The following is a 24,471-nucleotide window of genomic DNA, read 5'->3' on the forward strand; positions in this document are numbered from 1 at the left end:
GCTCCGCCCCTTTCCCTCCGGGGCCTTCGCGTACTGCGCGCCTTTGCTACCGTCCGGGCCGGCGCCCGGGTCTTCCCGCGAGCCCGCTGCTGCCCTCTCTCTGGCCGAGGCCTGGGAGGACGCGCGGGAGCCGCTGGCCTGACTTTGAGTCCGACCGGCAATGACTTTTCCCGGGAGGTGCGTTGCGGGTCAGCAGAGGCTCGCCGGGGCGGAGTGACGAGTGAGCCCCTCCGGAGCGCCCCCCGTGCGGCGGGGCGGGCCGGTCCTGCCCTGCTTTTGTGTTTTTTAACATTCTCACACCCTGTTGCAGCAGCGAAGGATATTGAGGCTAAGGGACTCGGTGTCCGCCTCTGGAATCCGGGTGCTGGAGAGCTGCTCATGGATTTTCCAGACTGAATGGTTTAAGGGTGTGCGGGGCACGTTGTATTCCGATGCTTCTGGACGGCCGACGTTATCTCCTCTGGAGAGAACCAGCCCGTCTTGGGGCTTCAGAGGCCCAGATTGAGGCGCAGTGATGAGAGGATGTGGTGGTCCGCTCTGATGTCAATCTTGAGGGCTAGGTATGTCCTAACTCTTGTTATTGCTAATTCTTATCATAGCCACCCTATGTCGAGTATGTATTGCATGCCAGGCATTGGACAGAGGAGGTTACGTGCGTGGTCTCATTTAATCTTCCAACACAACGTTGTGATTCCAGGTGAAGACATTTAGACTCTGGTTTATAAATAACTTGGGATCACACTGCTACAAAGTGTTGGCCAAGGAGATTCAAACTGTGGTCTGTCTTAACCATTAGGCTGGTACATCTGTTTAGAAGTTTGTCTTTCGTAAATTTGCCTAACCTCTTTTAGAATTCATTTACACGGCCTATGAGGCTTTTTTATTCATTTTTTAGTATGTAAGAGACAAGTTCATTGTAAAAAAAAAAATCAGCAAAAAGATTGTGAAAAGCAGCTCTCGAATGTTAGTTAACATTTTGCTATATACTTTGCAGACATTTTCCTGTGCATCAATAAATATAGAGTCGTTTTGCATTTGTTGTATCCTGAAAACCTATTTATTCACTCAACAAATATTTAATGAGCAGACATGTTCTGGGTGCTAGGAATTCAGCAGTGAACAAAATAAAGTCTGCCTCTTATAATAGTGAGGGAGGATGACAATAAGCAGTCCGATATAATAAAAGCCTAATATGCTAAGTTTCTGGTCAGCCATTCAACCAATCAAAGCGTAATATGCTAATAATATGCTAAGGCTGCTCAACCACTTGCTGTGACGTGCACTGACCACCAGGGGGCAGATGCTCCAACCAATAGGTTAGTTTGCTGCTGGGGTCTGGCCGATCATCCTGAGCAAGACTAGCTGGACACACCCTGGAGCCCTCCCGCGATCCCTCCCCAGCTGGCCAACTTCCCACTTTCCTCCCTGGCCCGATCGTGCACTAGTGGGGTCCCTCAGCCTGGCCTGCGCCCTCTCACAATCTGGGACCCCTTGGGGATGTCGGAGAGCTGGTTTTGGCCCAATCCCACCAGCCAGGCTGAGGGACCCCACTGGTGCACGAATTCGTGCACTGAGCTTCTAGTAACAGAATATATTGCTAAATAAAGATAATGTCCAGTGATGTGTCAAGTTTTATGGGGGGAAAAATCAGGATAAAGGGCCAGGAAGGATATGGGGAATGCTCTTTTAGATAGGATAGACAAAGAAGGCCTCCTAAGGGAAGAGCACATAGGTAGAAATCTAGTCATTAAATGAGGGAGGCAGCTATGTGGATTTCTAGAGGGAATCTATTCTAGGGGAAGAGAAATGGCCATTGGCAGTGGCCCTAAGATAGGGGCTTGGTTGGCATGTTGGAGAAGCAGCAAGGAGACCATATGGCTGGAGCACACCAAATTAGAGAAATAAGGTGTGAAACAGGCAGAAGCCCGATCATGTATCATCTGACTTTGGATTTGGTTGGACTTGGATTTTATTGGGACATGATAGAATACAGTGGTAGGGTTGAGAGCCAAGGAGTAATCAGATTTGCTTTAAAAGGATTACTCTGGAAGCTGTGTGGAGAATTACTCTGGAAGCTGTGTGGAAACATTAAAATTGCCCTTTAAAGCAGGAATTGCCCTTTTTACACAGCAATTGTTCAACAGATAGCTTATTATTACATGGGTGTTTCACCTACACCTTTGCAACCACTCTCACATTCTCCACAAAGAGGAGATAGGGTCAAACACTTAGGACTTACCTTCATGTCTTTTTCACCTAAACTGCCTGGCGAGGGCATATGTCCAGATCTGGATGTCATGGTTGTCAACAATCTGAATATGAATTATTAATGTACAGTTGTGGAAAAACAGTCCCACATAATACTGGGATCTATTCATTAAAAACATTGCATTTCAACACCTGAAAATTACCCTTCCTCTTCAATTGACGTTAGGCCCTCATCAGAATTCTAAGCCCCCGTTTAGACATTGTGCTTAAGAAAGATATGGAGAAATGGAAATGCACAGTGAGAAGGCTAGCACTGATGAGGAACAGAGATTTGGAGGAAAATAAAAGTTATTTTTCAAATCTGTGTTTTGTGATAATCGGAGTGAAAATGACATATATGAGTTTAGAGCTCAGAGGAGAGGCCAGGACTAAAATTGTATAATTGTATGAGAATTGTTTCTTGGAATATGTGTCTTCTTTAGACAGAGCTTGAGGACAGACACTGTGTCTTTTCTTCTTTGTGACCTCAGTGCCCAGAAGTGCATCCTGGATGAATATTTGTGAAATGAGCAAGTAAAGGCAAAGGTATGGATGAAGTCACTCAGGCAAAATGTATAAGGTAAACAGAGAAGATATCCAATCTTTGCTTTCACTGGAGGTTCAAGCACCTGAACGTGGCTTACGAGTAGGGTGACCATAAGTTCCGATTTGCTCAGGACAGTCCTGGTTTACTCCTACTATTGTCCCCATATAATTAGTAATATTGTCTCATTTCACTCTCAGAAGTGTCTCAGTCTGTACAATCCTATATAATAAAAGGGTAACATGCAAATCAACTGAACGGCCGCACAACCGATCGCTATTACGTGCACTGACCACCAGGGGGCAGACGCTCAATGCAGGAGCTGTCCCCTGGTGGTTAGTGCGCTCCCACAAGGGGAACACTGCTCAGCCAGAGCTGTCTCAAGACTGGCAAACACAGCAGAGGTGGAGGGACATCCCCCGAGGGCTCCCAGACTGCGAGAGGGCACAGGCCGGGCTGAGGGACCCCCTGCCCCCTACCCCGCCCCTTCATGCCTCCATGCACAAATCTCGTGCACTGGGCCTCTAGTAAATTATATGGTCACTCTTTGTAGAAGGCCCTTCAGGGCCTAGTGTCTTCCTATTTCTGTCATCACTGCCCCATCTCACATTTCATTCTCCAGCCAGACAGAAGCATCTCAGCTTTTCTTATGCACTCTGTTCCTTCCAAGCTTCCTTTACCAAGGTACCTCCACTTCAACCGAAACATCACTTCCTCAGGAACACCTCTCCTGGCCCCAAGTCTGAGTTAAGTGGACCCTTTACATGCTTCCAGGGCAGCTTGTATTTAACCTGTCATAGCAGAGATAACTGTCTTGTTCCCCTCACTAAACATGTATAAAGGAACCTGAAAAAACACCTTTTATCCTTTCTAAGTTGAAATTTAATAATATCCAAGATTAGTCCATGTTGGGCTAATATTTTGGAAAACTGAACTTCAGGACTTAGCACATTCTCCAAGCCCTTTTATTCATAACTAATTTAAGAAATTGACTTTGAAACCCAACAAGGAAAATTGTATCATACTGTCAGGCTCTGTGATGTGACTGCCATTGACTAAGTCCAGAATATGCCAACAACTCTTCAACTACTAAGCTTCAGTGATTGGAACCAAAAGTGTAGTGTCTGAGCTTCCCTCCCTCCCTATGGAAATGATTCTCTACCATTTTTAATACTTACTATGGCCAGAGTGCTGAAAGAACTTTATAAACTTTATTTCATCTAATGTTCTTCCTATAAACTGAGGTGGCTTTTTGTGTTTTATTTGTTGTTGTTGCTAATCTTCACTGATTTTTAGAGAGAGTGGAAGGGAGGAGGAGTGAGGAGAGAGAGAGAGACACATCCATCATTTGTTTCCGGCATGCATCCCGATCAGGGTGCCCTTATCAGGAATCAACCCCTCCACCCTTTGGTGCACAAGCTGATGCTCTAACCACTGAGAACACCTGCTAGAGCTGAGGTGGCTCTTTATAGTTTAGTATACACATAGATAAAAACAGAAAGTCTAAAAGTCTAGCTATGCCTTCTAGGTTTCAACTTCCTCCCCTTTAAACTCTGAGATATACCCAGTCAATGTAAATTAGCCAGAGATTCCAGTCCTGGCCCAGCCCTTTGCCAATTACAAAGGTTCTTCAAGTCACGGAGTCTTTCTGTGATGCACTCAGTAAAGAGGGCTTCACCCCACAAAAGGCCTGAGCCTCGAGGATGTAAGTTCTCAAGGCCTAGTTCAGGATTGGTTCCTCCTTAGCCTCTGCTACAGCCTCTTCATCAGGAGCATTGCCATCCTCCCTCCTGTTCGCCTCCCCCATCACTCTATGCCTCTCTCTCTTTGTCTCTTTGTGGCCACCCTAGTCAAAGGAATTAGAGAATCCTTTTCCTTCCAGGAGATTCCTAGAGTGCTTATTTAATTTGATCCACCCAAACTATGACCAGTCTGCAGAGGAGGGGTTGAGGCACCTCTGTTAATATACCTAAAGAAATGTAAGGTTTGCCCTAACCGGTTTGGCTCAGTGGATAGAGCGTCGGCCTGCAGACTGAAGGGTCCCAGGTTCGATTCCAGTCAAGGGCATGTACCTTGGTTGCGGGCACATCCCCAGTAGGGGGCATGCAGGAGGCAGCTGATCGATGTTTCTCTCTCATTGGTGTTTCTAACTCTCTATCCCTCTCCCTTCCTCTATGTAAAAAATCAATAATATATATATATATTTTTAAAAGAAGAAATGTAAGATTTACCTATAGCCATTTCTCCACACCGTGAGACCTGTCTGGGGATGCTTCTGCATAAGTAGGACGGTCCTAAAGATCTCAAAGGTGAACAAGAGGGAGAAAATTTTTTCTGCATAAGAGCCCTGCTGCAACCTACTTTACAAATAAGGAAAAATGAGTCTCAAAGAGGTAAAATCACTTACATGATAAACATATCCTCCAGTGAAGATTTAAAAAAAAAAAAAAAAGTTGTTCTAGGTTAGATTGGCCAGTGCTCAGCATTAGAATTTTGTCATTATTTAAATCAGCAGTTGTCAACTAGAAATAGGTAGGTTTCCAGAACAGAACACCAAGCAATGTTACCAGGTAGCACAACTAGAATTAAAATCATACCTGTCCAGAGATGCCTGGGGGAATCACTCTGACCCATTGAGGCTAAGTTCCTTGGGCCTGCTGGAAGAACAGGTACTGCTTAGGGGCTAGCCTTAGCCCTTTGGGATTGGGTTGGGCTCTTTGGGGCTAGAAAAGAAAAAGCAGATCTGTCCAAGTGTAACTAATAAACTTCCTCTGACTAGTTAAAATGGAAGTTAGAAATCAAGATATACATAATGCTATGGCCATTACACAGAGTTTGCATGAATCTAAACCTTTGCTTCCCCATTTCTTCTGCCTCTTCCTATCTCACTGACTGCTTTTGATCTACAAAAAGTGCAGGATGTCAGTGTCATGATTCATCAGGCTTTGGGTAGAATCCAAAAAGTTAGGAAAACTAGGAATGTATTGTTGCTGAGTGACTTCTGTTTATCAGAAAACTTTAAAATGCCTACTCGGCAGCCTAGCTACATACTTTTCAGCCTACTATACTGGGCCTCCACCTTCTGACTGTCAAACAGGCTCCGAAAATATTTTGCATCATTCGATGACAGGCAGTTTATATTCTTTGCAACCAGCAAGTGCCTAATGTTTGAATTATGATTTGTAAGGAACCTGACACAGTTTAATATAATTTAAAAAGCATGGACTTTCCTTAATCTGAATCCTGTCACCAGCTTTTACTACCTTTAAGAATTTAGGCAAGTTATTATCTGTGCCTCTTTTCTCATATGTAAAATGAAAAATAGGATACTTAATAAGAGTTTTATGATGATGTATGTGTAGTACCTAATTCATGGTGGTAGACAAATAAATTATAATGGTAATTTTAATTCTATAAATGTTCCATGAAATAACCTTGGGGCTTGTTTAGGAGTTGTTCTAGATTGTGGGTTGTGGGTTTATTCACCAGTTGGGTACAGGAGGCACCATAAATGTTTCTCTCTCACATCAATTTTTCTCTCTCTCTCCCTTTCCCTCTGTCTAAAATCAATAAACATATCCAGAACAGAGCACCAAGCAATTAAACAGAATTTCTTTTGCTCCCTGTCTCTTTAGTACCTTTTTCACTACAAAACTATTAGAGTGAGCCGTGGCCAGTATGGCTCCCTTGGTTGGGCACCCTCCTGTGCACTGAAGGGTTGCTGGTTCAATTCCTGGTTGGGGCATATGCCCAGGTTGTGGGCTGGGGGTGTGTCAGAGGCAGCCGGTTGATGTTACACTCTCACATTGATGTTTCTCTCGTCCCCTCCCCCTTCCTGTCTGTCTATAATAATAAAAGGGCAATATGCTAATTAGACTGGATGTCCCTCCAGACGTCCTTTCAGACAACCTTCTGGGCGAAGCTGCGGCGGTGGGGGCCAAGGCAGCCACTGCGGTGGCGGCTGGGCTGAGCCCCTTGCATGAATTTTGTGCATCAGACCTCTCTTAAATCAATAAAAATCAATAAAACAAAACAAAAAAGTAATGAGAATGTACATTATCTCACAGGTCATAGGGCAAATGCATAGTTGTAATCAAGGACAATTAATCCTGACTTACCTTGAATGCAGAACAAACTCAGGAGCTCCATCCCATTTAATTAATGTAAATAGTGAACAGACATATATTATGATCAATTAACTATAAGACTATTCCTCACAGTACAGAACAAGTTCTTTACTATTGTAATTGAAACTAACAAGGTTAATCTGATGCATATTTAATGATATGTGTAATTGTTGTGCTGCATGATAATTAGACCTTAAATGCTAAGCTGTTTACATAAATTACTGTAATTGGTTATTTTTACACAGCCAAACACATTTTTTGGTGTTTGCTCACTTTATTAATTTTCTAGAATCTATAATCATGGCAAGGACAACAGTTTTCTCTGAAACCCTTTTCTATTTAATCACCTATTCACATACACAGATAAACTTTTGTCAAGCAAAATTCACTGCTACCTATTCAGTGCTAAAAGAGGAGTCCCCAGTCTGGGGTGTGGTGAAGGGAGAAACTTTTGAGTGAAAGGTTTCCAGAGAATCAGCTCAAGTGAAGCAGCTCAAGCTAAACTGCTCAAATGAAGTAGTAAAGTAGCCTATATTACAGGTCTGGTGTTGCCAGCTGTTATATTATAGCTCTAATGTTGCAGTTCAAGCTTTACAGTGTGCAAGCTGGGGAAATGCAGTGGAAAATGCACCCCATCCTAACAGGGGACGCTGGCTTATATAGAAAGAAGTTCTTGTCTGTGTCCCTGATTGGTCCATTTCTATGCAAATGAGGACTCCAAAGTCACACAGTTTTGTTCCAAATTGCCCTGTTCTGTTTGGCCAGCTCACACAGGCTGGTTGGTTGTTGTGGAGCTGCTCTGCTTGGTTAGTAACTTATGCAAATGAGGATATGGCTGCACAGCTCCAATTGGACGGGAAGATCTTAGTCCCATTGGTCCAAATACAATACCAGGAGTTTCTTTATGAAGTGAGGGCAGGAGCTCCGTGCAGGAAGCTTGGCAGCTCAGTCTATGGCTTTCCCCTGACGTGTCGTATGTGTGAGAGCCCTCTGTAATCAGTGGCTGTTAGATTCTGGTTATGAATTTGGGCCCAATTAATCACAATGAGCCTTCGTTGGCAGATATTCTTTCTCCGGGTTCAAACGCTTCAAAATGGCACTGCAGGGTTCTCCTCCCTACTTGGTACTGAAAATAGCCACTCACTGCTCAAAGCACACAAAATATATTTTCTTATTTTAGACCTTAAAAACCTTTTAAGGAAAATATTGTTACTCCCATTTTGCTGATGTAGAAAGTGATGGCCATAGAGGGTAAAAGCAGGTAGAATATTAGAGATTCAAACTTCTACCCCCATCCTCTAACCATACTTTATACAATCTTAGAAGGTAACGGATCCCAGCAGAGATATGTAACATTTTTAAAGGAAAATCAAATGGCTCCTGAGAAATACAGAATATTACATTAGTGCCTCCTTATCTGTGGTCTTGCTTTCCATGGTTTCAGTTACTGGTGATCAATCATGGTCTGAACATATTAAATGGAAAATTCTAGAAATAAACAGTTCACATTTTATTTTATTTTATTTTTTAATTAAATCTTTATTGTTCAGATTATTACAGTTGTTCCTCTTTTTTCCCCCCATAGCTCTCCTTCACCCGGTTCCCAACCCACCCTCTCTGCCCTTACCTGCCCCCCACTGTCCTCATCCATAGGTGTACGATTTTTGTCTCTTTCTGCACCCCCCACACCCCTTTCCACCCGAGAATTGTCAGTCCACTCCCTTCCTATGCCCCTGATTCTATTATATTCACCAGTTTATTCTGTTCATCAGATTTTTTATTCACTTGATTTTTAGATTCACTTGTTGATAGATATGTACTTGTTGTTCATAATTTTTATCTTTACCTTTTTCTTCTTCTTCCTCTTCTTAAAGAATACCTTTCAGCATTTCATATAATACTGGTTTTGTGGTGATGAACTCCTTTAGCTTTTTCTTATCTGTGAAGCTCTTTATCTGACCTTCAATTCTGAATGATAGCTTTGCTGGGTAAAGTAATCTTGGTTGTAGGTTCTTGCTATTCATCACTTTGAATATTTCTTCCCACTCCCTTCTGGCCTGCATACGTTGTGTTGAGAAATCAGCTGACAATCTTATGGGCACTCCCTTGTAGGTAACTGTTTTTCTCTTGCTGCTTTTAAGATTCTCTCTTTGTCTTTTGCTTTTGGCATTTTAATTATGATGTGTCTTGGTGTGGTCCTCTTTGGATTCCTTTTGTTTGGTGTTCTTTGTGCTTCCTGGACTTGTAAGTCTATTTCTTTCACCAGGAAGGGGAAGTTTTCTGTCATTATTTCTTCAAATAGGTTTTCAATATCTTGCTCTCTCTCTTCTTCTGGCACCCCTATAATTTGGATGTTGGTACACTTGAAGTTGTCCCAGAGGCTCCTTACACTATCTTCATATTTTTGGATTATTTTTTCTTTTTTCTTTTCCCGTTGGGTGTTTTTTGCTTCTTCGTATTTCAAATCTTTGACTTGATTCTTGCGATTCTCTGGTCTGCTGTTGGATCTCTGTATAATATTCTTTATTTCAGTCAGTGTATGCTTAATTTCTATTTGGTCCTTTTTCATATCCTCGAGGGTCTCACTAGATTATCGAGGGTCTCACTAAATTTATCGGCGGTTTCTAGAAAATTCTTGAAAAACCTATAACTGTGGTTTTGAACTCTATATCCAGTAGTTTGCTTTCCTCCATTTCTGTCATTTGTGACCTGTTTCTTTGTCTCTGCATTTTGGCTGCTTCCCTGTGTTGATAAGGTGGCTTTCTGTGCTAGGTGTCCTATAGGGCCCAGTAGCTCAGCCTCCCCAATTACCTGAGGTGGACACTCTTGGTGCACCTCTTTGTGGGCTGTGTGCACAGTCTTGTTGTAGTTAAGCCTTGATTGTAGTTGGTACCACTGGGAGGAATTGACCTCCAGGCCAATTGGCTGTGAGAATCAGCTGTGTCTATGGTGGGAGAACTTCTGTGCTGGAGACACCCTTATGGGTCAAGACTTGCTTCAGTGGGGCTTTGGTGCTCACTGAGTCTGCCCCCTGAGTGTGTCTCTTATGGATCTGAGGAGTTGTAATCTGGATGGTCCCACTCTGACCACTGGGTACACTGGCACTTGGATCTCTAAGGAGGTGCTAATTTAGCCTCTGCCTGAGGCTACCCAGCAGGAGCTACAGAGAGATCTGCAGATTCCTCTTCTTTGTTTGGGATTTGGAGGTGCCCAGATGAGGCCCAGCTGTGAAGCAATGCAAGCTGCTGTGGGGCCTTGGGCCTTCTTTTGGATGTTTTGGGTCTCTCTGACCCAGCTGCAGTTTGTTAGGTAATTTTAGATTGCAAAGGGCCAGGGTATTCATATGCAAAAGCCTCTGCGCATAGCTTGGGTGGGGCGGGGTCTCAGGGAATCAACAGGATGGAGCAAACAGCTATGGCTGATCCTCAGCCCTGCCCTAAGAGGCCCCGGGTCTCAATGTCCCACGGTAATCACTGCAAGGACCTCTGAGAGAAAGCTGCCCTCGAGTTCCGCCTGATGCCAGACAGTCCAGTTTCTCCCCGTATGAGTCTGGGTCCCCAGAGACTCGCCCGGAACTGGTGTTCAGAGCAGTCAGGAGCTTGTGTCTCCGCCCCCCCCCCCCAATTGAAAAAGACAACAAAGTTTAGTTGCCAGCCTCAGTTGCCAGCCCTTTCCATGTGCGCCTCCGTACCTCTGCACTTTACTTCCTCACCTCCTCTGCGTCTCAGTGTGCTTTTCTCTTTCCTTCTAGTTGTAGAATTTCCACTCAGCCAGCCTTCCTGTGGTTCTGGATGATGTCCGTTTTGTCCTTTAGTTGTATTTTTGAAGTGGTTGTGCGAGGCAGCAATTTTCCGGTGTTTACCTATGCCGCCATCTTGGTTTCTCCAACACTTCACGTTTTAAATTGCATGCCATAATGAAAGCTTGCCCCATTTCCTCTGTCCCTCCTGGGACATGAATCATCCATTTGTCCAGCTTATCCCAGGTTGGGGTGGGGAGGAGAGAGACATCACATTCACATAACTTTTTAAAAATATATATTTTATTGATTTTTTACAGAGAGGATAGAGAGTTAGAAACATCGATGAGAGAGAAACATCAATCAGCTGCCTCCTGCACACCCCCTACTGGAATTGAACCTGGGACCCTTCAGTCCGCAAGCTGACGGTCTATCCACTGAGCCAAACCGGTTAGGGCTCACATAACTTTTATTACAGTGTATTGTTATAATTGTTCTATTTTATTACTAGTTATTGTTGTTAATCTCTTACTGTACCTAATCTATAATTAAACTTTGTCATAAGTATGCATGTATAGGAAAAAACATAGTGTTTATATAGGGTTTGGTACTATCTTCGGTTTCAGGCATCCACTGGGGAGACTTGGAACACATCTTACATAAAGGAGACTACTATATTCCTGAACACTAATCCTTTGTGAAACATGTTGCAGTCTACAGTGTATTTCTAATGTAATATTCCTTGATATGCAGATATACCCATAAATAAGCAACTGTCAGGCTCTGAAGCTCTGCGAGTCCCATTGCCTCCAAGAATCTATTTTCATATTTCCTTCTATGGCTGTATTTAAACGCTATTGACAGGTATGTCTAAAAATCCCACAAAACAGAACTAACAACATGATACATGTCAGCAACAATGTAACATTAAAAAAAAACATTTTCTATCCACAGTTGGTTGAATCTGTGGATGTAGAACCCACAGATTCATAGGGCCTACTGTATAGTCAGGAATACAAGACTGTACAGCTCAATTAAAAAAAACAACAACTAATCACCCAGTAGAAAAAAAGGGAGAGGTTATAAGCAAGCAAGAGAAAACCTGAAGCAAATAAATATATGGAAAGATGCTCAACTTCACTAGTAAGCATGAAAATGCACATAAGAACAACAACAATATACTACATACTTTATAGCCAAAAGATTGGCAAAAATTTTAGTCTGAGATTTCCAAGTTAGGGTGTGAAATAATAGAGACTCTCTTTACCGCTGGGGCATTGGAAAACAATATGCATTTAGCAAAGTTGAACAAAGAATTCTACTCCTTGGCATATGTCCTAGACATAAACGTGTCTAAGGAAATTTATTGTAGAATAAATAAGTTAAATTACTATATTATATTATTGTGTTGTATAGCTTATGTCTTCAAAGTCAGTGTCTCTTCTGTTGATTGTTTGATTCTTCTAGAGGGCAATTAAGACTTTACCCTGTAGTCTGCACTATTTATTCATTTTTGGAGCAGTAGGGAGCAGTAGTGACCTGAAGAAATGCTAAGAGAGTCTTCTGGATATCATCTTATTTTGGGGAGACCATGACACTATACCTCTGAACATATCTTTCTCCATCCTATTTTAAGTTTTAGAAAATAACTTAAAATAGGACAAAATTCGGCTGTTGTGAATTGGGGCACTTATAGCCATCATTTAGGGCACATATAACTTCTTTCTCATTTGTTATTTTTGCCCACTGCTTTTTTCAGAGGATGAAGTTGGCAACTTCAGCCACTGGGTGGCACAATTCACAAGAGTTTGGTGAAAGTTGGTAAATAACAGCTCATTAGTTACACTGTAGCACGTGAAGCAGGGTTAGGTAGAAGAAAAAAGGCTTTGGGGGCTGAAACTTAAGTATAGACATGGATCTAAATTCTCTGGGAGTGGAAATTTTTAGTATTGGGTGACTGGCAAGTCAGGTCACTGAATAAGGGAAAGAAAAAGAAGGAAAGTGTTAGAATACAGAGCAAGAAGAGAAAGATGAGATAAAGAAATATGAGAGAAGCCCAAGCTGGGTGGTTCAGTTGGCTGAAGCATCATTTCGTACACCAAAAGTTTGCAAGTTCGATCCCTAGTCAGTGCGTGCAGGAGGCAACTGATTGATGCGTCTCTCTCTGTCTCCCCTTCCTCTCTAAAGTCAATAAAACATATCCTCGGGTGAGGATTAAAAATTAAAGATAAAACATTTAAAATATCTGAGAGAGAAAAGCATGTAAGTCTAGAGAGATGAATTCAAGTGTTACCAACAATTACAGGATGGCCTTTCATTGATTTGCATCCACCTGGTTAACCAATAGCAGCTTTGATGTAAAATAAAAGTTACTTCATTTTCTCCTAGAAAATCAGGTATGATATCCTCAGCTATCCATTTAGTAGTATGATGTTACCAACATTTTCTGAATGTCTACTATGAACATAGTGCTTTGTTGGCTACAGAGTAATATAGAGGTATACAAATGTAGATGTAGAGAATACACTACAACCTCCAAAGATACAAACTAGGAAGTATACTAGTATATAAAAAGATAAATTGGCAACTAAAGGCAACATGGGGGCCATTGTATGAACTCTAAAATGAAACCCTTTCTGAGAGTGGGAGAGGAGGTGTGGAGGATCAGAGTGTGAGGGGAGGAGGAACCATAAGACTGTCAACCTGTGCAGGACAAAAAAAAAAAAAAGAAGGGTTCCTAGCCCCTAGCCATAAGTACATATAGCAAGTCTTCCTTGGATAATGGCTAGTTCTGGACGTACACATAGGAAAAGTGCTCTAGGTCAGAATCCGCTGGAGGGTGCTTAAAGGGGCTCAAAACCAAGATGGGAGAAGGGGAAGAACAATTAGGGCTAGAGCCACCTTTTAAGACCCTCTGTGATTAGTAACCTCTTGCACTAGCCTGGGTGTACAGAAAAGAAGGGACCCTAATGGCCTGGTCCTGGGTCATGTTGATTTTTTGAGAACATGGTTGTATCTAAAAAATGAAGAAATGGCAAAACATATAAAATTGTATATTTTAAGTTTATATTGAATAAGTCATGCTTTAACACACTTACACATACAACTATTAATGTCATTCAGCAATACCTTCAAAAGTTTAAATTGGAAGTTTCTGTTAATGTGCCTTCTCTGCCCTAAGCAACTTCCTACTGTAATCATTGCATCTATCAAAAAGTATTGTGGTGCCCTAACCAGTTTGGCTCAGTGGATAGAGCCTTGGCCTGTGAACTAAAGGGTCCCAGGTTCGATTCTGGTCAAGGGCATGTACCTTGGTTGCAGGCACATCCCCAGTAGGGGGTGTGCAGGAGGCAGCTGATGGATGTTTCTCTCTCATCGATGTTTCTAGCTCTCTGTCCCTCTCCCTTCCTCTCTGTAAGAAATCAATAAAATATTTTTTTAAAAAGTATTGTGGTGCCCTGGCTGGTGTGGCTCAGTTGGTTAGGGTTTGGGTTCAATTCCTGGTCAGGGCACATACCCAGGTTTTGGGTTCAGTCCCCAGTCAGGGCATGTCCAGGAAGCAACTCGTCGATGTTTGTATCTTTTTCACATTGATGTTTCTCTCTCTCTCTCTCTCTCTCTCTCTCTCTCTCTCTCCCTCCCTCCCTCCCTCCCTCTTTCTCTCCCTCTCCATTCCACTCTCTCCAGAATCAATAAAAAACATATCCTCTAGTGAGGATTAAAAAAAAAATTATTGGGGTGATTTAGACCCTTAGAAAGGTGGAATGACTTCTAGTCCTTTCTAAGACTTGACTGGAATATAGCAGTAATATGCTAACCAAAAAAGAGATGGCAACTTTAAAATGGTATGAAGAGTATGATCTTATTTGTGTAACATGTTTCTTTTTATGTATACGGATATATATATATATATATATATATATATATTATATATATACTATATATATATAGTCTATAAAGAGGTACATCAAAGTATTAACAGTGGTTATCTCTGGGAGGAAGGATTAGTTATAATATTTTTACTTTTAGATTTTCCAGTATTTTCTAAATATTGTAATGATAATGTACTTTAATAATTGAAAAATAAAGGGTGTTAACTTAATGAAAAAGACCTTGAAATAAAAATCTTGCCAATTAGTCACTTCCCAGAGGAATAATTGGCATGCCACACAAAGAGTGTTTTATCAAGTTGAGACTATAGCCTACTCTATAGTGGTGACAGGGAGAATTGTGTCCTGCTGTGAAGTGATCTGCAGACTGAGGTGCCCATCCCAAGCTCCCCTCCCTTCTGCTATTTCTCTCATCCATTTCTTAGTTTTCAAAGATCTCCTCTGTTAAGAGAATATGGGCATTCTAAATGATTACCGATTAGGGAGTCAGAAAATCCACAGAGGGGCCTTGCTTTGTCAGGGGAAACAAGTTGTTCCTAAAGCAAAATAAATGATTTTGATCCCATCTGTGAATTTCTTTAAAGAAAGTCACTATAAATGTTATTCAAATTTTACTCTTGCAGAAGCATTAATGGGTATAGACTTTGCCCCAGATTTCATCTCCTGATGAATCTCATGTTTCTGGATTAAAGGACATCTGTGGTGGATGAGGCTGGGAGGGTGGGGATGAATGTAGGCCTCAATTCTAGACCAAGAGCTTCTAAGTATAGAATGCTTCTAATCATCCCCCCTCATGGTCTTGGGAAGGAACAAGTTTTTGTTTGTTTGTTTTGTTTTTCCTATTTCATGGTCAGACTGAACCACAGGTTGCAGGATAAACTGGAGGTGATGTGAATCAGTGGAAGTGTGCAAATCATATACTCATTTACTCAAGTGCAAGCCCCAGTGCTCTGTCGTCTTCACCGGCTATATTTTCAAGGCTCCATGGACTTTAGGATGCCTAGAGGGTCTCTAGGGCTTCCTTGAAAACTACCATCATCCATGCTTTCTGTTCCATCTCTTCCAGACTTGCTTGAATATTAATTCAGGGTTTATGGCAAGATATATTCCTCTGTTGGTACAGTTTTGAGAATCATTATTTTTTGGACAATACTTGAAGTAAAAGAAAACTACAATTAGTATATGGTTTTTATCAGAGAACTAAGAAAACAGAACTATTTAGAAACAGGCACATTTCACCACAACAAAATAGAATCGTTTCAGCCTTTTATGAAAAAAGGCAGGGTAACAGTTTTATCTGCCCCCACCATTCCCTTTTTACCTAAATCCTGCTTTAGCATAATCTCTTTCCACTTTCTTTCCAAACTCTTACTTAAGCAGGTCAGACTTGACTTATAGCTGTACCTCCTTGAGAATGATTATGATAATCATTTTGCTCTCGTGACCTTATTCAGAACGTACACTGTTCACTCTATGGTAGGGTACAATATCAGGGCCACTTTAGGAACTCTGGATTATCAGGAGACCTCATCTGGGTCCTATGATATGCAGTCTCTAAGCACCTTGGAATGCTTAAATTCACATTCCCTTCATCAGTGTGTTCATAGCTACTTGTGGTGGCAGAGGCTCAATCATAAAACCTTGGGAAAACAGGACCACCACCCTAAGCCAGTTGAGAGTCAGTGAGCATGAAGTCAGCCGTGAAGATAACACAGGAGTTGGTGAACTGTGCCACACTTGTGGCTGCTCTTCGCCATTCCTTGGAGGCTGTGTTTAAACCTTTTAGGGAAGACTTTCTGTTTTCATTGATGGGATGAGAAGATATCCACTTTTTGTGGAAGTACAAAGTGAATCTCAGAGGCTTGTGACTCAGTCAGTACCAGTGGCATGAGGGTAATTGATTGATAAGCCCAGGCTCCCCCTTCATTGGCCTGGCATTACTGATTGATTGCAATGTTCCTGCTGAAGATCCGAGTGCAGAAATGGCAAGAATCTCTCCATCTTGATTAATAATAGTGAGAAGACAGTATAGTATCCATCATGCAGTGTGTGAGACAGAGCAGAACTTCTCAGAAGTATGTCTGGTGGATAACAGTGATCCCAGCAGCTTTCGTTGAGTTTGAGTTGGGAGCATTTTGTCCAACCTAGAGATCGAAAGAAAATAGGAAAGATAAAGAAGGATGCAAATGGGTATTTTTTAATGTACCGCCAAAAAATAGCTAAGTACAAAACCCTGTATAATTCCAAGTACTCATCATTTTTCCTCTTTGCTTCCCAATAATTCTAGGGAAAGTTACTGTGCTTACACAGGAAAGTATCTGCAAGGTACACTTAGTATGAAAACCTACAATTTGTTGGACCCTATAACCTACCAGCAAAGAGCCCCATCTACCCCTTACTTGACCTATGTGCCTTGGATGGAAAAGGCCCTGAGTCTGCAGTACTTTGGATCCCAGGTGCACAACAATTCTACTTCATTCCTTGAATCAGGCCCAAACAATCTCACTCTGTTGGAAAAGCAGCAGAGACCTAGGTCTAAGTGGACCAAATATTTTTTACTAATCCTTTTCCATTCTTCACTACACCTGACTCCATGCCCCATCTGATTTTGTATGTACTTTCTAAATGCTAACCTGTTATGAACATAGACTGTAAGCCTCTGGAAGGCGGGAACTTGGCACACAGCAGTAAAATTGGCACTTTCGGTAAAATTTTATGGAATAGATGAATAAGCCAGTAAATCCAGTGTAGGAATGAAAAGACCGGGACTTCAGTTCTGTTTCTACCACCTGTGTGACCTTGGCAACGTCACATAACCTCTCTGGGCCTCAGTGTAAGTATCAATAAAAATGTATATTTTTGCTCTAGCTCCCTCCCATGATTTCTGTGTGGCTCAAGGCAATTTGTATAAAGTTACTTATTACTATTTTTATTAATTTCTTTATTATTTAGCAGCTTATTTTGTTCATGGGAAAAATTCAGAGTTGCTGCTTCATGGTTTCCTGTAATTCTAAACTAAACGTTATAGTCCCCTTCAGACCAGTTTTTTCCAATATTCAGTAGAAATGATAATGTAGATTGGAGTAAAGAACTAAAAATACACCAGATGATAAAATCATACTAATTTACATGAGCTCATCATCCAATATTAGAAGAAACAAAATTATGAAAAGTATTAACCTAAACCAGAGATGACAAATAAGTTGGCATTGAGTATCTGATGCAATGTGATAAGAAAGATTCTGATACCATTCCTGGGTGGAAAGAGTGCTGTGCTTGATTTCTTAAAAATTGAGATATAATTGACATATAACATTGTGTAAGTTTAAGTGTACAATGTGTTGATTTGACATATTTATATATTGTAATATGATTACTCCTATAGCTTTGCTAACACCTCTATCACGGAACAGCATTATCTTTTCTTTTTTGTGGTGAGAACACTTAAGATCTAGTCTCTTAGCAATTTTGAAGTACATAATACAGTATTGTTGACTGTACTCACTATTCTATGCATTGGATTTCCAGAACTTATTCTCTTCTAGTTGCACTATGGTTGATTATTGATATGTGCAGCCAACACAGAATTAAAGGGTAGCAGCATGTGTACCATCCTGGACACTTAATCTTTGAGACCCATTCTTAATGCTGTAATTCTACAAAAGTGGGTACCATTTTTAATTTAGAAAGTATTGGAGACCTAGTCTCTTTGTCTTGTAGTTGTTGTAGAAAAGGTGCCCATCAATTTCTTATATTCAAAGGCTGAATCCACTCTTCGTGGGGAAATTGGATTTAAAGCAGCTGAGCTGAACCAGTTGGGTAGTGTCTGTTTTAGACACTAAAGGGCAATGTGAATTTATAATCTTGTCAGGAAACCCAAGGGTATGGAGGAAAAAAGCTGCCTCAGGTTGTTGCCGAAAATCAAACTGTGTTCAAGTGTAGCGGTTCCTAAACTTTGGTGTATGTAAGAGTTACCTAAGGGCAGGGATGGATACATAGTTGTGGTCTCTGAAGCTCTTATAGGTTTGGGGGAGCTTTTCTTAAGAAAAAGAAAACAGCCTAGCAGGAGTGGCTCAGTGACTGAGCTTTAACCCATGAGCCAGGAGGTCACAGTTTGATTCCCAGTCAGGGCACATGCATGGGTTGCGGGATCCATCCCAGTAAGGGGCATACTGATAGATGATTCTCTCTAATTATTGATATTTCTATTTCTCTCTTCCTCTCTCTGAAATTAATAAAGCCCTAGACGGTTTTGCTCAGTGGATAGAATACCTCAGACTGAAGGGTCTGGGGTTCGACTCCAGTCAAGGGCACGTACCTCGGTTGTAGGCTCCATCCCCTGCTCTGGTCAGGGCACAAGTGGGAAGCAACCAATTGATGTGTCTCTCTCACATCAATGTTTCTCTCTTTCTGTCTCTCCCCTTTCCTTCCACTCTCTCTAAAAATCAATAGCCGAAACCGGTTTGGCTCAGTGGATAGAGCGTCGGCCTGCAGACTGAAAGGTCCCAGGTTCGATTCCGGTCAAGGGCATGTACCTGGGTTGCGGGCACATCCCCAGTGGGAGATGTGCAGGAGGCAGCTGGTCGATGTTCCTCTCTCATCGATGTTTCTAACTCTCTATCTCTCTCCCTTCCTCTCTGTAAAAAATCAATAAAATATATTTTTAAAAAATAAAAATAAAAAAAAATAAAAATCAATAGAAAAAATTTCCTCAGGTGAGGATTAACAAGAACAAAAAATGAAATCAATAAAACATTTTTAAAAAGAAAAATGATATACTTTTTAAAATACAAAATTGGATACAAGGTCCCATGGTTCCTGAAGCTTAAGCATCATTAATTTTACAGTAAATTCACCTCTACATAGGGAGCATGTTAAAAATTCCTGATTCATTCTGCTGATTCATTATATCTGGGGCCCAGGAATCTGCATTTTCAGTACGTACCCTACCGTGTTATGGCTGGGCTAATGGTAAGAAAATAGCATACAAATACCTACCTATTTCCTGACACATAAAACAATTAACCACATTTGCTTCGTAACAGAAGCAGCTTCCTGTCTCCCAGCACTTATAGGTTAGCCCCATTTTCTCCAAGCAAATGCACAAACCATATAGAGGACACTTTCCTTCTCTGGCTGAGAGTGTGGCTGGGGTTCAGCTGCCTCAGGTTGTTGGCCTTCCTTCTTTTGCCTTCCCCACAATCGCCGGCATTGGCATATTTCTCTGGTTCTTAGGCATTGACACTGAGGGGAGAAAAATGACTGGTATTAACTTTAGGTGGCTGGTATGCATTTGATTATCTTCCAAACCTCATGTTGGACCATTTAAGAAAATTATCTCTTCTAAAGAAACTATTCTGTCCTATTGGCTCTGTCCTCTCTAGAGAATGTACAAGTACAGCAAAGGAAAGGAACTCACATTTAGCAAGGACCTCCTATGTGCCAGGCACCTGTCACACAGGATCTCAGTTAACCTTCATAACCACCATAAGAGGCAAATATCATTTGTCCCATTTTAAAGATGAGACTACTGAGGTTGGACAAGTCAAGCAACTTTCTCGAAGCCATTCAGTGAGTGTGAGTGGTAGGTCTGTCCAAACTCCAAAGTCTACAGTATGTTTTTCTTATTATGCCAACCTGCCTCTGGAAAAGGAGATTTTTATAGATCAAGCCCAAGGACCCAATACATCAGCAAACTTACAGGACATGGAACTTCAAAAATGACAAACACTGTAATAGCGATTCCACTGAACAACAGAGTGCCAGCAATCAGAAATTTGACCACAATGCTCCATTTCTGCCTCTTCTCTAGATTTTCATCTGTGTCTAAAAGGAGAGAGAGGAGTAGAAGAGGGAGAAAGAGAATTTGAGAGAGGGAAGAGATCAACCCTCTGATTTGAAGGACTCTTGGCTCACATGACTAAGAGGGGTCCAGCTAGATTCAGAGGCGGAGGCCCAGTTTCCAGTTCAGACTTAGAGTCAGGAGTGGGGTGGGTATCATGGGCTCTGCTCTAATCTCAGAGAGTCACCTTCCCTGGGATTTGGGATTTTTCCATGATCAAGTAGGACCCATTCTTGCACTGCTCTCAAGAGAGGAAAAGGGGTGGGAGTGCCCAAGGAGTTCTAAACTCTTCTTTCACCAGCAGCCCTCTCAGGGTCTCTACCTAGAAAATTACCCTCCTTTGCTCCTTGTGGCTTTAGTGGGGCATAGGAGGGACAAAGGTGAGTTGGCATTGCTCCTAGGTCATAAGTCAAATTTGGGGACAAATGGCTTATATGCATCTTGTTATTACTAGTCTCATATTTATTTTTCTCCCGGTAGGAACTAGGATGTAACCCAAGCCAGAATCTTACAGAATTTGAGTTCTGGCCAATTTAGGGAAGGTCATTTCCAAAAACCGTGCAGATGAAACATGCACTTGGTTGTTGCCATCACTATAATAATTGCTTAGTGTGTAAATGTCGCCTGTCTATACATGCAGTGGCTGGTATTACCTACCACATAAATACATTTCATTCTGTCCCCAAATCTGGCTGCAAGATTAGCTCATTGGTGTTGAGGTAAAGCACTATTAATACAGTCATATGCCCCTTAACAACCGGGATACATTCTGAGAAATGCATCATTAGGCAATTCCATCACTGAGCAAAAATGAGAGAGTGCACTTACACTACCTAGATGGTGTAGCCTACTACACACCTAGGCTATATGGCAGGGGTCCTCAAACTACGGCCCGCGGGCCACATGCAAACACAAATATTGTATTTGTTCCCGTTTTGTTTTTTTACTTCAAAATAAGATATGTGCAGTGTGCATAGGAATTTGTTCATAGTTTTTTTTTAAACTATAGTCTGGCCCTCCAACGGTCTGAGGGACAGTGAACTAGCCCCCTGTTTAAAAAGTTTGAGGACCCCTGCTATATGGTATAGTGTATTGCTCCTCTACAGCATGTTACTGTATTGAATACTGTAGGCAATTGTAGCACATTGGTATTTGTGTATAGAAAAGGTACAGTAAAAATACAGTGTAAAAGATAAAAAATGGTATATCTATACAGGGCACTTACCATGAATGGAGCTTGCACATCTGGAAGTTGCTCTGGGTGAGTCAGTGAGTGAGTGGGTGAGTGAATGTGAAGATCTAGGACATTACTGTACACTACTGTAGACTTGATACAACACTACATTTAAGCTACACAAAATTTATAAAACAACCTGAGATTAAATCAAGCACAAGAAAAAAGGGTATAATCAAGAGACAGTAAACACAGGATGTATGAGGCTGCTGCTGGCTTAACACAACATACTGTTTTACAGCAAACTTTTCCAATAAGTAGAAAGAGTACACTCTAAAGCAATGATAAAAAGTGTAGAATAACAAATACATAAAGCAGTAACAGTCATTTATTATTATCAAGTATTATGTACTATACTGTATATACAGTAGGTCCATCATAGACCAAAATGTTATGCAGCACATGTCTATAGTGTCAAACTACAAACATTTCTGGGACCTTCTTTATAGAGAAACTGATTTTTTCCACAAGAAATGGAGTGGTTTTTCTAATAGAAACTCTGTGTAACTTCTCAACCTCCAGGAAAATCCTAGGCGACCCAGGCTAATGTTGGGGTTAAAAATGTTTTTCTTTCTGTTCTTGTCTCACCATTACTTATTCTGTACCTTGTTGTTTCAAAGGGGTAGAAAAATCATCAATACTTGTAGTTTTCTCTCCTTCTTTATTCCCTGGAGTTATGGAGGTGGTAGTGGTGGGAAAAGCCTCTAATGAAGTCGTCATTGCTGGGTAGACCTTACATTGGAAGATCCCTGGTAAAAAAACTATAAGAAAAGAAAGAATGAAAGGACAACTGAGAAAACTTTATCCTGCATTTGATTTTATCTGACAAAAGACCCTAGCTCTACCCAAGACGATACTAAACTTCTCACTGTGGCCCCATTGACCTGTCCATAGGTTTAGGGTGTAAGCTCCAAATAATGCCAAGAGTAAATGAGAATAGAGATACTAATAAGAGATATGGATTAAAATCCCCAGGAGGCCTTTGACTAATGTAGGATCAAAGCGGAGGAGTAGACCATATCTTGTTTGCCTATCATTCTTAAGGCCATAATAATAATAAGGATGGAGGGCGTAACACTGTTCAAAGTTTCCATCTTTTAAAAAGATGGCTCCAAAGTCCAAGGAGGAGCATGAAATATTATCATTTGCCTTAATGACTGCTGCAAGTTTGTCTGGTGGAGTGTAAGTCAACTACTCTGAGAGGGGATCGGGGAAAGCCAAAGGAGTTGGAAGAAGAAGGAAAGACCACCCAGCTACATGCACTCCTCAATTTCATTCTTTCTGCAAATAATTAAAAATGAATACTGTATCTATTATGTGCCAGAGATTACTTCATTACTTTGGATATATCAGTTGGATGCATTCTAGCCAGGGAAGGAGTAAAGGAGAAAAAGGGTTGAGGGGAGGAGGGGGAAGCAGACCACAATAAATAGAGTAAATTTTATGGTATGTGCTACAAAGAAAAAAAATTAAAGTAGAGGAAGGTGCCCAGCTGGCATGGCTCAGTGGCTGAGCATTGACCTATGAACCAGGAGGTCACTGTTCGGTTCACAGTCAGGGCACATGCCCAGGTTTCGGGCTCCATCCCCAGTGTGGGGCATGCAGGAGAAGGCCGATCAATGATTCTCTCTCATCGATGTTTCTATCTCGCTCTCCCTCTTCCTCTCCCTTCCTATCTTAAATCAATAAGAAAATAAAAATAATATTTTAAAAAGTCGAGGAAAGTAAGGGAGCAGTCTAGGGATGCGGTGCAGGTGGGCAGTGGTTTGGCAACATGCAGTGTAGGCTGGTTTCATTGAGAAGGTGAGAATTGAGCCAAGACTTGAAGGAGGTGAGGGGAATAGCCATGCAGATACCTGGAAGGTATAGTAAGTCCTCACTAATGTTGTCGCTAGGTTTGGAAACTGTGACTTTAAGGCGAAATGACATATAACAAAACCAGTTGTCCCATAGGCTAACTGATATAAACAAGAATTGGGTTCCTACGGCATATTTCTGATCAAAAAAAATCACCAAATTTCTAAAGACCCCAAACACTTCTAATATTAAACTTTGAAATAAATGTGAACTATACATATATTTAATAAATATTAATTTTAAAAAAGCAAGATAATTCTTTTCTAAGCTGCTTATTCCAGTTCAGGGTTGAGGGTGGCCAGAGCCTATCCCAGCAACTCAGCGGGGGAAAACCCTGGACAGGGAGCCCTTCCACTTCAGGGCACCCTCACATACACCCACATGGAGACTAGAGCAATGCAGATACACCAAGTCACGTAATATGCACGTCTTTGGGGTGTGAGAGGAAACCAGTGTACGGAGGGAAACCCTTGCAGACTGGGGAGAACATGCAAACTCCACACAGACAGTGGCCTTAGTGCAGTGATGGCGAACCTTTTGAGCTCGGCGTGTCAGCATTTTTAAAAACCCTAACTTAACTCTGGTGCCGTGTCACATATAGAAATTTTTTGATATTTGCAACCATAGTAAAACAAGACTTATATTTTTGATATTTATTTTACATATTAATGCCATTTAACAAAGAAAAATCAACCAAAAAAATGAGTTCGCATGTCACCTCTGACATGCGTGTCACAGGTTCGCCATCTCTGACCTATAGAAACTGAGCATGAGAAATTAACTTGTCAAAGGTGATCATTGCCCTAACCGGTTTGGCTCAGTGGATAGAGTGTCGGCCTGTGGACTGAAGGGTCCCAGGTTCGATTCCGGTCAAGGGCATGTACCTTGGTTGCGGGCACATCCCCAGTAGGGGCTGTGCAGGAGGCAGCTGATCGATGTTTCTCTCTCATTGATGTTTCTAACTCTCTATCCTCTCCCTCCTCTCTGTAAA

General features: G+C 41.6%; 1 long non-coding RNA gene across 3 annotated transcripts; it reads left to right on the top strand.

Annotated features, from left to right (window-relative positions):
- The first annotated feature begins 4 nt into the window (after positions 1 to 4).
- Positions 5 to 17,414, top strand: LOC106694594. Of its 3 annotated transcripts, none has more exons than XR_002826540.1 (3): positions 5 to 560; positions 2,739 to 2,827; positions 11,411 to 11,547. It is a non-coding gene; the product is annotated as an uncharacterized LOC106694594 (long non-coding RNA). The 3 variants fall into 3 exon arrangements; XR_001345636.2 differs by lacking the exon at positions 11,411 to 11,547 and adding an exon at positions 3,414 to 4,019; XR_002826539.1 differs by lacking the exon at positions 11,411 to 11,547 and adding an exon at positions 16,835 to 17,414 and having other exon boundaries at positions 8 to 560.
- The last annotated feature ends 7,057 nt before the right edge of the window (positions 17,415 to 24,471 follow it).

This window comes from Myotis lucifugus, unplaced genomic scaffold (genome assembly GCF_000147115.1).
Source record: "Myotis lucifugus unplaced genomic scaffold, Myoluc2.0 scaffold_524, whole genome shotgun sequence".
In the NCBI taxonomy this organism is placed as follows: domain Eukaryota; kingdom Metazoa; phylum Chordata; class Mammalia; order Chiroptera; family Vespertilionidae; genus Myotis; species Myotis lucifugus.